The following is a 17,217-nucleotide window of genomic DNA, read 5'->3' on the forward strand; positions in this document are numbered from 1 at the left end:
TATATATCATCCGTGTAGAATGAATGAGGAAAATTCAGAAGATATCCTTATATAATTCTACGTTGTGCATGGTTTATATTGAATGATAAATGGAAAAAATAGTTAAGTAAGTAGGTATATGAGTTTAAGTTTTACCCTCTTGTTCATTGACCACTGCTATTTATCTTTTGCGCATATAAAAGTAAGTTTTTATAGATGAGTTGGCTTTTTAACCCAACACAGGTCTCTAATGTCAAAAATCACTAAAACATATAGTTTTACCTCCCTCCGGTATTTTAAGTAGTTACGTTGGAGTAATGTTTTTGTGAGTAATTTGTAACAAAGGAACTTTGTCGCGGCTGTGTGTGTCGCGTGAGCAGGCGCCGGACAAATGATCGCAGCGAGCGAGATGCGCCTGATAACGTCACCTGATCTCTATCAACGGCTACTGCGCCGCTCCTTATTCATAATTCTAAATTATAATGCGAACCAGCGGCGCAGAACCTGCGTCACATCTCTCTCACTCCCGTGGGACTGACTCCCAGCCAGAGTGAAACAAAGCACCTTTGTTTGTTGGCTATTAATAACAGAAAAACAAGCCGATCGGAGTGGATTAACACATTAACAGGTCCGTGTCGCCGGAATAAAAGCATTCCCGGTGCGTGTCGCGGCGCGGACGAAAAAATTTGGTGACAAGCGCCGCCGCCGCCGCTGCGCCCGCGCCGCCGCTGCGCCCGCGCCGCCGGCAATTAGTAGCCCCCGCCCCGCGCGGACATTCCACATCACTGATGGAATTAAACTTTTTACTTAAAACACTTTTTGCGACGATGTATCCTGCTTTTAAAAAGTTGACGTTAAAAACTGTCGCATTGGAACCGTGCTGTGATGCGTGACATCAGCGGGAGTGAACTGGGGCGCGGCTCACGTGCGCACTTGAACTTGAGATTGACCTGATGCAGTTCTATAATGGTATCACTCGGGTCTGCAGGAGTAAATCTGTTCGTATTGCGACGTGCTGCAGCCGCTGTGATCCATGTGAGTCACCGGTACTCAATTGGAATCGTGTGTCAGGTCACCACAGTCATCAGTCATATGATGACATCCTCACTATCGATGGATTAAGCTAAGTAGTTCATTCAATATTCCATTCCTTTGTTTATTTTTTTATATCAACTAGTTCTTCTTTTGTTAATATGTAAGCTACGTACTTGAAGACACAACAACGCAAATTATTTTATTAAACACTAATTAATTAGCAGTTTACCAGCAGTGCGTGGACAAGCACTTTCGATTACGACACGTGGTACTAGTTGGTATTAAGTGCTTAAGTACCAGTGTATTTAAATTATTATTGCTTTTAAAAAGTCCAGTCTAGAAATGTAAGCTCGTAATTTCGCGTTATCCGCTTTCTATAAGCATCACGCCTACGATCTGTTTCAACCTCTTACAAAAAGTATAAAAAAAAGTTGAAAAAATGTTTGTTGTTTGGGTTCGATTCCCGATGGGGACATTGTCGAAATCACTTTGTGGGACTGACCATTGTTTGGTAAGCACTTAATAGGGTTGAATCACCTGATTGTCTGAAAAAGTAAGCTGATTCCTTGCTTCGGAGGGCACGTGAAGCCGTTGGTTAAGCGGCTATTAGTCTTAAAAACACCTCCAGCAATCCGCAGTGGAGCAGTGTGGTGGAGTATGCTCCATACCCCCTCCGGTTGATTTAGGGGAGGCCTGTGCCCACCTAGGCTATAAACAACCACATAGGCTGTTTGTTTTTTTTTAATATATTTATATATTGTGGTTGACGTCCTACGTAAAAAGACCTCAATGGGCAGAAGCCGTGTCGCAAGCCTCGATACTGGTATGTTGTGGGTTCTGATGAGGGAAGTGGTTTTCAGTGCCCACACACTTAATTGCCGCACATCCTTGTCGTATAAACTCGTACGTATAGGCCCCTCAGCCACCAGTAGCCAGCGTGCGACTTTCACGTCCACATTGCCGCTACCTCCCAAAATTATCTTCCTTTCCTTTAAAATGTCTCAAATCTTCTCGTGCAATGCAATATCCATACACTTACGAATTTATTTTGCGTTTACATTCAATAATGCGACTGCGGTGCTTGTGGTCGGCAGTAATTTTGAATGGTGACGTCATTATTGTGTTGTTTATTTTGCAGTACTGTTGTCACATGTCGGTCACGTATCAATTCAGCTAATTTGTGAATCATGGCGATTACTGCGGACTTGGCGAATACCTACTATGAGGAAAATAATAGACATTTATTGAGCACACAAATAAGTATGCGATGTCCATTATTGGTACAGACACATTATTGGTTAATTTAGTGTGGTATTATATCAAGTCGGTATTTTATATATCTGCTTCGTGCTATTCTATAACCAAAAACTGCTCTAACAGTGGTTCAAATAGATGATGTACATCCTCCTTCCTCCTGTTCTGTGTCGTTCTGTCATTGGTTGCCTTGGAGAAATTGCCGCAGAGTAATAACGTCGCCTATTATATTCCTTTTTATGTAAATCTAAATGATTGTGTGTGTGTGTTTGAAAGGTAAACTTGATGAAACAACAAAACGATACATAATTTACGAGTACTCTTGTATTTGAGACACACATTTTTTTTTTATTTATTTATTTAGATAGGTATACCAACAGTACACATATTATAAAGTTATAAAATGCAAGCGTCGCTATAAATATCAACCTGCACGTCTGCTTCATTACAAGTACGGGCTTGGTCGTGTTACAAACTGACAGAGAGGTCTCTCAGTGGTCACTGGCCCTCGCCGTGAACCACCACGTCACTGCTGGCACGTGTGCTCCGCGCTGGTGGCTCCACGCCATGGGAGCCCTCACCTCGCAGCGGCTCAGGGTAAAGCTCTCGGTTTATTACTACTAACAACCGACGTACACAACTACAGACAAACGATTATTTCGACAGAATTATGCAGATAAGCCGCTCATTTGGTGGAGAATTCATCAGCAGGCTTAATTGTGTGGAGTGCGGGGCGCGGGGCGGCGGGCGGGGGGCGGGGAAACACGGAAAGGCTTTCGAGGCGGCGCTTCACATGCGCTGCGTGCCCGCCAGCCGGCGACACACTGCGCGCTATGTATAGCTTTTATATTAGACCATCAGTATAATTGTCATGATAGGATTTCATTACAGTTGTATCCTAATTGGATTTTGAGTTCACTCTCTAATTAGATATTAAAACGTTTACGATCACAAAAAAGACAAATATTACTAGTAAAGAGTCTGTTCATCGAGACATTTGACCACTTATGAAAATGGAATTTAATTAAATAAATAACCGTATAATGAGGGGTGCCTGATATGTGTTAGCATGCAGTGTGCCTGCGGCCGGCTCCGTCCGCTAGCGCCGGCGCCGCGGGGCGGGCGGCGGGGGGGCGGCGGGGGCGCTACTTGCTTGATGTCGCCGGCGGCGGCGGAGGCTCACACGGAGCACCACTCCGGCACCACACATAACTGACCCCATAACACTACCTACTTCCACCGACGACGGCGACGGGTGACGCTCCAAATACCGTTTTACACAATATGTGAATGAGGACCGATAGCCATAATTGTAGCTAACTCCGCTTTTGCGATAGTTGATTTCGTCTGCTCTCGCTCCATTTGTCCAGTCCAGCTATGATATCAATCCTCGTGCGTGCCAGCGTCATATCCGGAAATAAGTAATAGTTAGTTAAACAATAGAGACTGGATTTAAAAAGGAGTTCGGGCTAGGAATATACCTTTACTAGTAATATTTATTGCTTTGAAAGATCAATAATTCAGAATCAATTAAAACCCACGATGTATTTAATGGCTGCGGCGGCCAGAATAGAACAACTTTTTTATTAGTTGTTGAATAATTGTTCGAATACTCGCATAGAGCCAGACATTGTCTACGTCATCAGTCCATGATGATGATGTATACTTGCCTCCCTGATTTAATTAACCAGTCTGTAAGTAATCTCCAAAGGGTATTCATAATAAAATTGGTATATCCGAAAAGTTCCATGAATAATACGAAGTTCAATTATTTATATTGAAGCGTCAAAACTTATTGGGTAACTTAGTAATTATTATAAATCAATAATTACTACCTCTATAATAATGTATGTAGAATGCTGTCCTATATTAAAATGAGGAAGGAAGTAAAATGCTTTAAATAGTTGTCGGTGAGTCGCGCAGATACCAGATGCGCAAAGACCCATCTGATAGGATCTGATTCAACCTGATACGGCCCGTTACGAGCCGCGTGCGTTGTGTGCGTGTGAGGACGCGGCGCGTTACCTTGTCATCCACATCTCGCACATTGTACACATTCCCGTCACATGACGCGGCAACACTCGTGACATAATGGGTGAATATTGTCGATAATCTATTTTCGGATTTTGAAAGTTTATTTTTTTTTTTCAATTTATACCAACTACAAAGAACCATGACCGGAACTGTATGAGACCCGCCCCCCTTTCCACAGATAATTTATTGTATCAATAGTATCTTTAAAAAGATTACCAATTAGTTATATCTTCAAATTCCATAGGGTTTAGAAATAAAATTAAAACAAGGTTTGTCGAAAATAGAATTTTTTTTAAAGAATGTACCAGGCGGTAACCAAACTCGTAGTTAAAAACCCGAATTCCGGATAATATAATAATATCTTTAAGTATAACATTACACATTCCCCAGAAAAAGGGAACAAATTGTAATTTTCAAAGCGTCGCGCGGGGCCGCGCGTCGGCCTCGATTTGCGCCTACAAAAGAATTCAACGCGCGCCGGCGCCGCCGCGTGGTCACTTTTTACTACTTACATAGTTACGAAAACTTTATAGACATACAGAAGTAACTCGAGTGATGAAGATATTAAGAACAATTGATGTATTCATCAGCTCAAAAATATATATTTTATATTTTTATGTTAATGTTTCAGGTAATTCTTACTCTCATTTTTCATGATAATAAATAATTAAAATAAAGTTATTGCCCGCAAAATAAACAAAGCTAGAAAAAGTGGTTCATATTTTATGCCATAAATAAACAAATCTGTAACTTACATTCATTCAAAAAAACATTCATTGTGGTAACAATCATTTGAATATATTTATTACCTGCACTTATTTTTTTTGCCATTTTAAAAATGAATACCATAATAAAATGCATAATAAGCTTTGTTTCTACTTAGTGGACCTCAATGGGTTCTACCCCACAATGCCCGGGAAGCCCTCGACGGCCGCGGCCTCCTTCCCACAGCGATTACAGTGGGACAATAGGCAGTACCTCACCACCGCCGTGGTGGCGATTGTTCCGTGACGCGCGCGTATTGAAGTAGCCGCTACCTGTACCTGCTACTAATCACTTCCTAGTACTGTAGTGTTCTACTACAATAGTTCTAGTACAATACTTGAGTGGGTAATACTATTACCTACATATTCACTGGAAACAAAGCGTGGGAACGACTTTCACTTTTAATTCTTCAATATAACATATTTTCGACGTCTTTTTAAAAGCTGATTGTTTTAAGTAAAAGGGATTACCAAAAACGTCAGGCTAATCTTTGGAAGCATGCTCGACGTGCTCTAGAACTAAAGCGAAGAGGCATCGGTAACAATAGAGAAGGATCAAAAGCTAAAAAATGTCAAAGACACTTTGCCACACGTTTGACTTAATGTTTATGATATATCATAATGTTATTTTTGTTAACTTTGTACGGCCCCCTACTGAGCACAGCTCCCCCTCAATCAACTGGAGGGGTTGCGGAATATACTCCACCACATTGCCCCAGCGCGGGTTGGTGGAACTGGATGATAAAGTTAAAGTAAATAAATGTTCAGGTACTAGTATTTATGGAACGTTTAGGTTCAAGAAAGGTAATAGTACAATTTGTATAATTTTAATAAATAAACTGCCTACCCATTTATGGGATACAAGCGTGACGTATCACGTTATGTCAAAATATAAAATCTTCCTATTAAGCGCCGACCTCAGTACAATGAACGAGTTTACAGGCTGTATGGAATTGTCCCATTGCCTTCTCCCATGGAAAAATCATAAAGTTATTTTGTCGCTTTGCTGTATCGTGCCATGCTGGACATGAAACACGAGTATTAAACGTCAAACCTCTGAAACACCATAATGATTTTAATAAATAATTTATAAGTAGACTAGTTATTAATGGACGCTCAAATATCTACAAGGTTCAGTAAAGGTCAGGCACGTGTGACATCAGATAACAATAAAACTATTTTCGTCACGCCCTCGATCCTTGTTTATTTACAATGCTACATGTAATAACGTCTTCGACTATGGTGAACTATAATCTAGTGCCGGGCTTCCTCTGTTTCTATGACAACGACCGGCGAATGAGAGATGAGAATTAATAACACGTTACGACTATATTAAAAACTACCTACTTAAATATCAAGTTTTGGACTGCGAAATAACAGATTGCCTGAGACTTTTATGAAAATCGTAACAACCAGGGCCACTGGACAATGGAAGCGTGAACAAGTCAGGGTGGAGGGAAGCTCACCAGCTCAACGAAACAATGTTTAATGTTACTGCTATATACATGATAAACTATTGTATTGTAAAAAGTATACCTGCAGATGGTGAAAATATTGCGAACAAATCAAGCGATAAGATAAGTTTAATGTGATAATGGTCGTCAACAACCTGAAACCACGGGGTGTAGCCCCGGGCGGGCGTGACGTCATGACGCCAGGACGTGATCGATGTTGCGCACGCGCCAGTTGCGTAAAAACAACAGCAAAAACTAACGTGGCGACTAATTGTTAGAGCAAGCGAAACAGACCGAGACAACTAACTGGAGGGACAGTAACAGCAACAACCCCAGCAGTGGACAAAGTGCGCAGGCGCCGAGCTCGCATACCTCGCCGATAGCGACACAACGCTAAAACAATGGCTGCTCACAATAGCTGACTGGATTATCATAAAAGCACTTTATGATCCACATATCTATCGAGATAAAATACCTATTTCGAAACATTATGTACTTAACATCGAAGCCCCTGACATAGTCAGTGAATAGGTATTCTTAACGGAATTTCTACTACAACTAACAAAGCAATACAAAAAATAGAATTCGGTATATAAGTATGTACAGCAGAGTAACTACGTATTAAATAATAGTAGAAAATATTCGTAATTTATGAAAACGTACACAAAGAAGGGATATAGCTGCATTCCGTCCGTTATCAGGCTGTTCATCATTGTTATAATGGTATTTTAAGAAGCAGAGTCGGGAGCATTACATTATACACTACAGTTTATACATACTACACATTTACCGCAGATAACAGTAGATAGCCATTGCAGCAGGGACGCCGAGCTGAACTTACTTCATACTGTTTATGGTTGCTACTCCGACCACTTGGTATTTTTCCATAACTGAATATACGTATTGTATGAGTGACATAAAAAGTGAAATTTAACTTGTTGTAAATGTAACGGTCGGTGGTGTGCCGACAGCGTGTAGCCAACTGGCCGTGACTGCGAGAACATGCGTGAATTTATTTTGTTTGCAAATACATAGTTTAGTGTATAGTTAGGATAATCTCTGCAGGTGGGGATACCTGGTTGATGGTTGCGATGATTGCGAGTGTGGAGTATCACCACAAACTATGGCTCACCTTTTGTGCTGTCCTAAGTGCCCTAACACCTGCACTATTAAAGACCTGTACGAAGCCACTGACAATGCCGTAAGCGTGGCCAATTATTGGTCAGCAAAAATTTAGCTTCGATCGCCATCGACTCGCAAAGAAGAAGAAGTGTATAGTTAATTACATGATTCCGTGCTTCGGAGGGCACGTTAAGCCGTAGGTATTTTTTTGACTGCAGTTACAAACTGGATGGATATCGTTGGTCCAAAATGGAGCAATACGGTGTAGAATGTAGGAGGTGTACAACTAATAATTGTAAATAAAAGAAGTCCGTGGTAACATACATAAAACCACACCCGTAATCAGCAATGGGGTGGGCAGAGCCACCAGTTTAATCACAAATTCAAATTCAAATTCAAATTCAAAAATATCTTTATTCAGTAGGTAACATAGTTACACTTTGAATCGTCAATTTTTACATAACGAACGTCTCATCCGCCTAAAACTACTGCAGCTTCTCACAACCTGTATAGCCGGGGAAAAGAAGCTGCAAGAAAAACCTCGGCACAGGGCCCTAGACGTTCTTTTTTAAAAAAATAAAAATAAACATAAAATATTGATATACAATTGAGTAATTTAGCTGCCTAATATCAGTTCTCAGACAGTTAATCCCATGCATTCATATCTTCTAAATCAGTGATTCTTAACCTTCTAGTCATGAAGGACCATTTTACCAAATGTTTGTCTTGCCGGGGACCACCCAGTTGGTTTACATAAATTAAGGGTTGTTTGATAAAGAAAACAAGCACAATTTTATGATTAGCACTCATTTATTTATTATTTGGAAAAAATCTAAAAGTTACAGATTTTAATTTAATGTGATTTTTGTGACTGCATACTCTTTACTAACTTCTGAATTCTTGGTTCAGTGCTACTCAAAGCTAAACGCATGTCGGCAGAGGCATCTAACCGATTTCGATGCTTGTTTTTAATAATCAGAAGCGTCGAAAACCCCTGCTCGCATAGATACGTCGATGAAAATAAAGTTAGGTAACGTATAGCAATGTCTCGAAGCTGTGGAAAAGAAATTGCTTTTTGGCTCCAATAATCTTCAAGATTTATTCCTGATTCGAATGTATCTTTTAAATTCGTGTCGTGTTGCATTTCGATCACTTCTTCTTGAATTTCATCAGAGACTTCGGAAACATTGACAATGAAAGGATTCCGGATCAGTTTCTGAATACTTTTGTCCTCGCAGTCAGGAAAATAGCGATTGAATTCACTTTTTAAATTAGACAAATGGAGCATCATGTTCTTCTGAATTTCTTCTTTAATATCTGCACCTTGTCCGTCAATAATTTGGTTCAGCGTATCAAATGCAGAAAAGTTTTTTCTTTCGACCTTATTGATCCATAGCTCGATTTTAGCAATAAACGCCCTGATTTTATCTTCATATGCAAATATGTTGCTCATGCCTCGCAACTTCAAATTTCCTGATCCTTGCAGTTGAAGGTTCAATTTATTTATTTGCGCAAAAAAGTCGACCAAATAAGCAAAACGTATTATAAATTCGGGGTCACAGAACTGATCTAGCAACTCTTTGTTTTCCTTGTTAGTTAAGAATATTTGTACTTCGTCTCTTAGTTCGTATAACCTCGACAGCATGTTTCCTTTCGAAAGCCAACGAACTTCTGTATGGAAAAGCAGAGTTTCGTGTTCAGAGTTCATGTCAGAACACAACTGTTTGAATAGACGAGTATTGAGTGCGCTCTTTTTAATGAAGTTAACTACTTTTATAGCTGTTTTCAGAGCCATAGTAAAACATTCCGGGAGCGTTTTAGCAGCCAATGCTTGACGGTGAATAACGCAGTGTGTCGTAATTGCGGATGGATTTTTGGTTTTTATCAATGCTGCAAGACCAGAGCGAGTACCAAGCATAGCAGGAGCACCGTCAGTACAAAACCCGGCAAGCCTTTCCCACATAAGTCCATGTTCCTCCATGTATTGACTTATTGCATTCATAACATCTGCACCTTGCGACGTCGTTTTAAGTTCTTGAGAAAATAATAACTCTTCTTTAAACATTGTATTGTCCTCCAAAAATCGAATAAATACAAGTAATTGACAGCATTGCGAAACATCGGTAGACTCATCACATTGTAATGCAAAATAAGGGCTGTTTTTAATCTTGCCAATAACTTGGTCTTCAATATCAGTTGACATTTTTTGAATGCGCGACTTAACTGTGTCATTAGAAAGCGGTATTTCACGAATTTTCTTTTGAGCTTCCGCGCCTAAAAGCTCTTCTGCAACTTTGAGCATACAGGGCTTTATTAAAGATTCGCCAATTGTGTGTGCTTTTTTCGATTTGGCAATCAATTTTGAAACTTCAAATGACGCTGATAATGTTTTTTCAGATGTTGCATAACTTGTTCCACTGGGTCCAAGTTTCATTTTTTTAAGATTTGTTAGTTTGCCTTCAAAGAATTCTCGCGAACGGTTACAAAACTTCGGATGCACGGTTTTCAAATGACGTTCCAACTTTGCCGGTTTTAAAGCGTCGTTAGCAAGAACAGTTGCACATAAAACGCATTGCGGTCTAAGCTCTCCATTAATTTCTATTGAAGTAAAACCCAGCTTAATATAGTCGTCGTCATATTTTCGTTTAGGTGGCATTTTTCTGAAAACGAAGTTTTAGTGATAATATGGACTGGACATGTATAAGATAATAAAAATGTGTTGTTTCGACAAGCTTTTATTTGTGAGGGCCAGCTGCCGGAATTACGGTTAAAGTATCTTATCTACTGCTCAAGACGTATCAAATGAGCCCAAATACGATGACGGTATTATTAGGTATATTATTATATTTACATATACATCATACTCTGCTCAATTATACCAAACAATTGCATTGTCACCGAAATTACATAATTATGTATTCCCAACTTTGCCTCAATTGGTTGAGAATAACTGCTTTGAAATATTAAGTTGTAAGTTACCCGAACAAACAAACCTACCTACATACAAACAATGCAAGTCAAATAAGGCTCGTTTTTAACTGCTCGCTAAAACCTAACCAGTCAAAAAATACTAAATTGTGCATTATTTTCCGTTTTATAAAAATAATTAAAAACTTCGTACACAGTCCCTAATAAAAGAAACCTATCAGATTTATAATGTGACGAAAATAAAGTAAAATTAGTAATCCTCAATAGCTAGTTGTGTGACATAAACCAAACAAATAATATTTATTTTACTTACCTACTACGTAGTGTTTATATCTGTAGTAATTTACTATAACTAATTCGTAGACTAAGGATATTTGCGTTTTGTTTCCTCACTTAAAAATTAAATCAAGTACAGTAGGTACTCGTCACTCTCTCAAGGCCACGTTATAAATTCCTACCGCTTATTACATCGTCGAATTACAAGTGACGAATGACGATCGACAACCCGCGCCGCTAAAACAAAGAACGAATGGAACGGAACCGCCACCCCCCCGCCCTCGTGCACCGCGTTTCGCCTTCGGACTCGTGCCGCGCGCGGCTCGCGTTGTTTCGATTCATTACGTCACGTCACATATTATTAGGATGTCTTCGCGGACCACTTGGAATGCCTCCAGGGACCACCTGTGGTCCGCGGACCACTGGTTAAGAACCACTGTTCTAAATAATCACTAACTTTATAATAACCTTTTTTGTAAAGTTTTTGTTTAACTACTGTCTTAAAGCAGTTGAAAGGCAAATTCTGAATGTCAATGGGAATCTTATTGTAAAAACGTATACATTGCCCCTTAAAAGATTTAGTAATCTTATGTAATCGACTGACTTGTAAAGCAAGTTTATTTTTATTCCGGGTATTAACAATGTGCCGATCGCTATTTTTTGCAAATAATCCTATATGTTTTTTTACATATATTAAGTTTTCAAAGATATATTGTGATGCCAAAGTTAAAATATTAATTTCTTTAAATTTATTTCTAAGTGACATCTTGGGTCCCAATTTGTAAATCGCCCGAATGGCCCGCTTTTGCAGAACAAAAATGCTGTTCACATCTGCAGCATGACCCCACAGCAAGATGCCGTACGACATTAGACTGTGGAAGTAGGCAAAATAAACTAATCGCGCGGTTTCTACATCGGTTATTAAACGAATTAACAACTTGCAGCTCCTTCTAATACGAAGTTCTGAACTGAGATGGATACAATGTTGAATGTTGATGATGGGAAACATACTGTTATGGTGGCAGCTGATTACCGTCGCCCAAATAACAACCCTTTATAAACTACTTTTTGAAATAACAAAACGACATAACTCGGCCGGCGCCTCACAAAGTGCGAAATGCGGCCCACTCTCGCTCCGACCCCTGTCGGTTTTTTTGTGACGGCGAGTGATCGCACCTATTATATACCCCGGTGACGTGAGGACAAACAAACACCGCCCCTCGCACCCTCGGCGAGCACAAGCCACTTATGACGGCTCAATACAGCCTGCCTGACGTTGGAAAACCACTAAAGTTTGTTTAATTACAACTTCAGGTAATTATGATTGATGGTTCAAAATAATTTCACTAGAGTTAGTTTAATTAATGAGTTAAGCGAATAAACCTTTCAAACATTGAGATAATTGACACTGTTCGTAATTTTGCAGCAAGTATCGACATCAGACAAAGAAGTTGAAGGCGTCTGTAGTTTGCATCAACTGGTGCCACATAAATTAATAGGGAAGGACTTCAATCAGTGCTGGCGTGTTGCGAACAAGAGTTATCTATCACAGGATCGTGAGCTGGTGACGCAAGGAGCGGAAACGTCCGGCGCGGGAGTCGGGAATTCGGCAATCAGATAACAGCGCTCGGAACAGCGCAGCTCGTAAATATCGCTGCGGTACCTGCGCCGGCGCCGCCGCTGACGTCACGCACCCCCGGTGGCCACTCACCACGTACCAGGAAATGAGTAAAAACTAAAAAACCTATAGAAAAGTGCGAAGTGCAAATGTTGAAGGTATGACCGCAGCGCAGGTGTAACTTGTTCTATTGTAAAGGAAACAAACAAAATGCTTGAAATATAAGTAGGTAGTTGTGGAGATAGCGACCGCGTGCCTCACTTTCACATCATTGCTGAGTAATGTAGAAAACATGAGGAACAAATTCAAGAGCGTTACATTTCTATAAACTTTCCTTTGCTCCCAATTACTTACGAAGAAATGCGAAGATCAACCTATCAGGTCATACAAGTAATGTACCTAAATACACTAAGCTAGTTAGCTTGAGATCATTAAGATCTGCTGATCTGACAAAATTTTCTCAAGGGGTTGATCAACAAGGGGGCTCAAGTGGAGATATCCAGACACAACATTTAAACAATGGGGATTTGATTTAAAAAACGTAATGAAATAAATGCGTTTGCAATAAATAAGAAATAAACTTCGTCCCCGCCGCGCCTGCGCCTGTCGGTCGTCAATAACTCCCGAGCCTACGAGCTTTAGACCTAGCACAGGTACCATATAAACAATAGTGTAATACCAAAAATGTACGAATGCATAAGTTTTTTATTTTTTATGCAAATCGTGTATCGAAAGTAATTTAAAAAATGTAAAATATTTTATCATAATCGTCAGTTGTAGACAATGTGTAAGTTGAAGTAGCTATTGAATACATTATGTCGGTTGTAAATTACCGGATCCTGCGTTATCAGCGATCGATCTCTTTATCAGCCGCGAGATTACGATCACAGATACGAGACAACAACGTGTTGTTTAATAACTACTCAAATTGATTACCGTCTACTGTTGGCGGCGCAAATATTAAACTGACAGATAAGACGAGAGGTTGTGTCACGTGAACATATCAAAATATTTAGAGCATTTTGGTGAACAAACTGAAATATTGGGCTTTTTACAGGTAGTAAAGATTAAGATAAAGATTTTAATTGTGTATAAATTTAGATAATTACTTATAGTTATAAAAATAAATAAATTACACAACATCCGAAAGAGAGAGAGACCAAAAAAGTTGTTAGTAGAGGGTCGTAGTTTTGTACAATATAAATAAATTACTTCGAGTTGCGTCGCTGTTCATCCGATCCGTTGAAAATGCGCCTACACCGAGTTGCGACGGCAATTGCGGCCCAGTGCGAGAATTGAAACAAGTACAAGTTTACACCAGAAAGTGTTCGTACTTATATTTAGAAACGATTAATTTCTTAAAATTATTCTTTATACATCTATCACGTTGTCGGTGTGATCTCGGTGGTGGTTGTACAGAAAGCTCGGCTTAGTATGGTGGATACTAAGTTCATCTTGCGATGGATATACTTACAGATGTACATCTGTACCTCTTGCTAGCCCATTTGTATAAGTAGATTATTATAAATATGAAAAAAATTATGTTTGGGTTGCGCAAATAGAAAGGTCTACAAGTTATTTAGAGCATGAGTCAGTGGGGTGGACTGTAAGTAGTGCCAGAGAACAGCATTGTTCTCGAAACATTCGCATGCGGTGCAGGGTGTGGGCAAGGGCGGGGGGTGAGCTATGACAAGAATGCGGGACGTAACAATAGCCGTACGGTGGCGCCGCTGCGACGCACTGCCGCCGACTGTACCCACCCCGCTAACATAAACGTCAACATTGCACTCATTATTTATTACTTACAGGGACTTTTAGTTCCTAACTATAACCTAATTATAAGGGAGGACATTTTGGTACAGTGTCATACATATAACAATGATCTATGATGAATTATTTAACCTTTTTAGTTTCAAAGTAAGTAGGTACCTGGTATGGTTACAGAATATATGACCATCTACTTATCAGTAATTTTGATCACTCGGTGTTTTTTTTTGGAGATAGGAAGAATATGTTTTCCTAATATATTTTTAATATACTTTTTAGCGGGTATATATTTACAACAAATATACACTTCAAACGGCTGTGAATTTACAAGTAATAACTATCCACTTTTCACATTAAATGTGTTTTACGTCTTAAGTACGTGATTTATCTCGAACACGATAGGTAGTTATAAAAAGGCTTAATTGATATTTAACGAACACGGTTCTGATAATTATCCGGAAGTGTAGTACAAGTGTACCACCCTCTGTTGTGGCTACACCTTTTATAGTTACGGCCGCGGTGCTGACACTATGTTGCGAGGTGCAAAATGTCAAAAGCATTTACATCAGCACAACTTTAAAAATAAAACATAACATCTAACAATAATAATGCTTGTGGTTCCAGTTTCATTTAATGAACATATCCTACTTATTAATTATTTTATTTATTAATAATTTGTACTTATATGTTTACCGAATACCACTTACCGCCACTCGGCATGCGGTTGATTGGATTGACATTTTGTAGTACAAAAGAGTTCAACGGGTGCGTTTCGTATTAAACTATATTTGTATAGAACCTGGGACTTGTAATTGCTAAGTACTGTAAGATAATGTTAAGTATATTAATACAAATATACAAGCGCAATGTGTGTATCGGAATATTTATCAGTTATAATTTAATATATCAAATATTATATTTATTTGTTATGTTTTTTTCATAATTTGATCATTGAATAAGTATTTATTGTCGGTTAATGAATAAAAAAAAAAATGATACGTGGTTATATTGCGAGATGTATCGTCTTCTTTAAGAATCTTGCGTACTTAAAACATTAAGCACATCCGATGCAGGTGGCACAGATTATAAAGATGATTATATAAAACTTACTTGAAACGATGATATCCGGTCTGACGTGGATCAAAACAACATTCAGAAGCACTATACTATTGGCTGAGATCAGCAAAGTCTATCGTAATCACTTCACTGCGCACGTGGCACTGTTATCAGATGTTATCGCGCGATACGTGTGTGGCTGGTCGGAGCGGCGCGCGCGCACTGCGGCCCCGCGCCCCGCGCCCAGACACGCCCCGCGGGAGGGCGGGGCCTCGTGCTACGTGGAGGGGAGGGAAACTGCTTTCCCCGAATACGTCACGGGAGCGGCGGTGGCGGTGGCGGGGGCGCCTCACGTGGTGGCGGCTGGAGCTTTCAGAGCGGTCACGCGAGGGTTACTCGGTGGCGCCAGCGAGAGGGCGCGCGGAGGGCGGCGAGGGGAGGGGAGGGATTTATAGCGGCGGCCGTAATGGAGCGAGCCTTATTTATGTGCCCCCCCGTGCCCCTCACCCGCCCGGGCCCCGCGCTTGATTGTGCCATCAAGGTGTATGGTCGCCCTCCCTCGCGCGCGGCATCCACGTCCCTCGTGATCCTTCCCTGATCTATGGCTCCAGTGTTCCCCCTCGCATGTTGTGTGGAGGGTGCATTATAAATATTACCAATTAACTAGGTCAACGTTGCTATCTAACTGAAAATCAAAATTGTCCAACTGTCATAAGTATAAACGTTGTTTGCTCTTGAAGTAAACTTAATTTAAATTGGCCTTATATGCTGAAAGATGTACGTTGCACTACCAAATCCAACCAAATCTGCATTTCGTTAATTATAGTAGGAAGATTAATATTAGATAATCGATCGGCCTAGTCTCGACAACTATGGTAATGCTCGCTGGCTCCTGTACTTGGACAGATCTAACCAGCACCGCGCATTGAAACTATTGTACAACGCTAAGTACCTATATTGAAATATAATCACTAATTGTACTCAACTGGATGTTCTGCTTAACAGCTACAAAAGGTTTTGAGTACTGTTTGTAATTATTGAAGAAGCAAGTACAGGTAGTTAAGGGGCTATAATAATTCGTATAATACTTATCTCTAGTAATAGGTAAGTAACCATCAATGTTTATTACCGCGTCAGCTTCTCATGCTACTTAAGTACATGACAGTAAGCGCATTTTAAAATAATTTAACTTAGATAATGCTTAGTAGGTATGAATAGCATACAGGGTGTTCGTGACATCGTAACGAATACTGAGGGAGACGATTCAGCTCATGGATCTGAGTTAAATGACAAGTGGAATTTTTCGTCGCATAATTGAAGTTGTATTTGTGTTTTTAAAATTTTCATTTTCCTACTTTTGCGATAGAAAATTCCACTTGATATTAACTCAAAATCATGAACTGAATCATCCCCCTCAGTATACCGTACAGTGTCACTAACACCTGCATATTAGAATGCAGGAATAAGTTAGTTAAGTATCTATATTGTTTACGGAATAATCTCCTGCTTATTAAAAGCTACATTGATTATTATTACAGCTTGCATTCCATGTTGTATTGTCTCGTTAAGAAAGAGTTGTTAATTCCCATTTCTATTTTAAACTATTGTACTTACCTAAATTATGTGGTTTTGTTAACAACAGACGGCATACCAGCAAGCACGGCGACTGTTCAAGAACACATTAATATCTTGAAAACGTTGGCCAGTACGGACTGAAGTTTACAGAGCGTCTGGCTCACAACTCTGACGAGTATGTCACAAAGGGTTGCTTACCAAATACAACATTTATGATTCGGAACTGAACAATGCAACTCGTTGGAATGAGTTTTTCTATTGGTAAGGAGAGGCGCATGCCCACGAAGTGGTAAAATAGGTATAGGGAAACTCTAAATTGTTCGGTTGTGCGATTGGCATTAACTACTTGGCCGGG

General features: G+C 39.8%; 1 protein-coding gene across 3 annotated transcripts in view; it reads right to left on the bottom strand.

Moving 5' to 3' along the window:
• LOC126382126 (GATA-binding factor A-like) overlaps nucleotides 1–15,498 on the bottom strand; it is a 44,660-nt gene extending 29,162 nt beyond the window's left edge. For all 3 annotated transcript variants that reach the window (XM_050031880.1, XM_050031883.1, XM_050031879.1), the window contains exon 1: nucleotides 15,342–15,498. The gene's annotated coding sequence lies outside the window, so the exon portion shown is untranslated. The remainder of the gene's footprint in view (nucleotides 1–15,341) is intronic.
• Nucleotides 15,499–17,217: the final 1,719 nt, after the last annotated feature.

This window comes from Pectinophora gossypiella, chromosome 3 (genome assembly GCF_024362695.1).
Source record: "Pectinophora gossypiella chromosome 3, ilPecGoss1.1, whole genome shotgun sequence".
Lineage (NCBI taxonomy): Eukaryota > Metazoa > Arthropoda > Insecta > Lepidoptera > Gelechiidae > Pectinophora > Pectinophora gossypiella.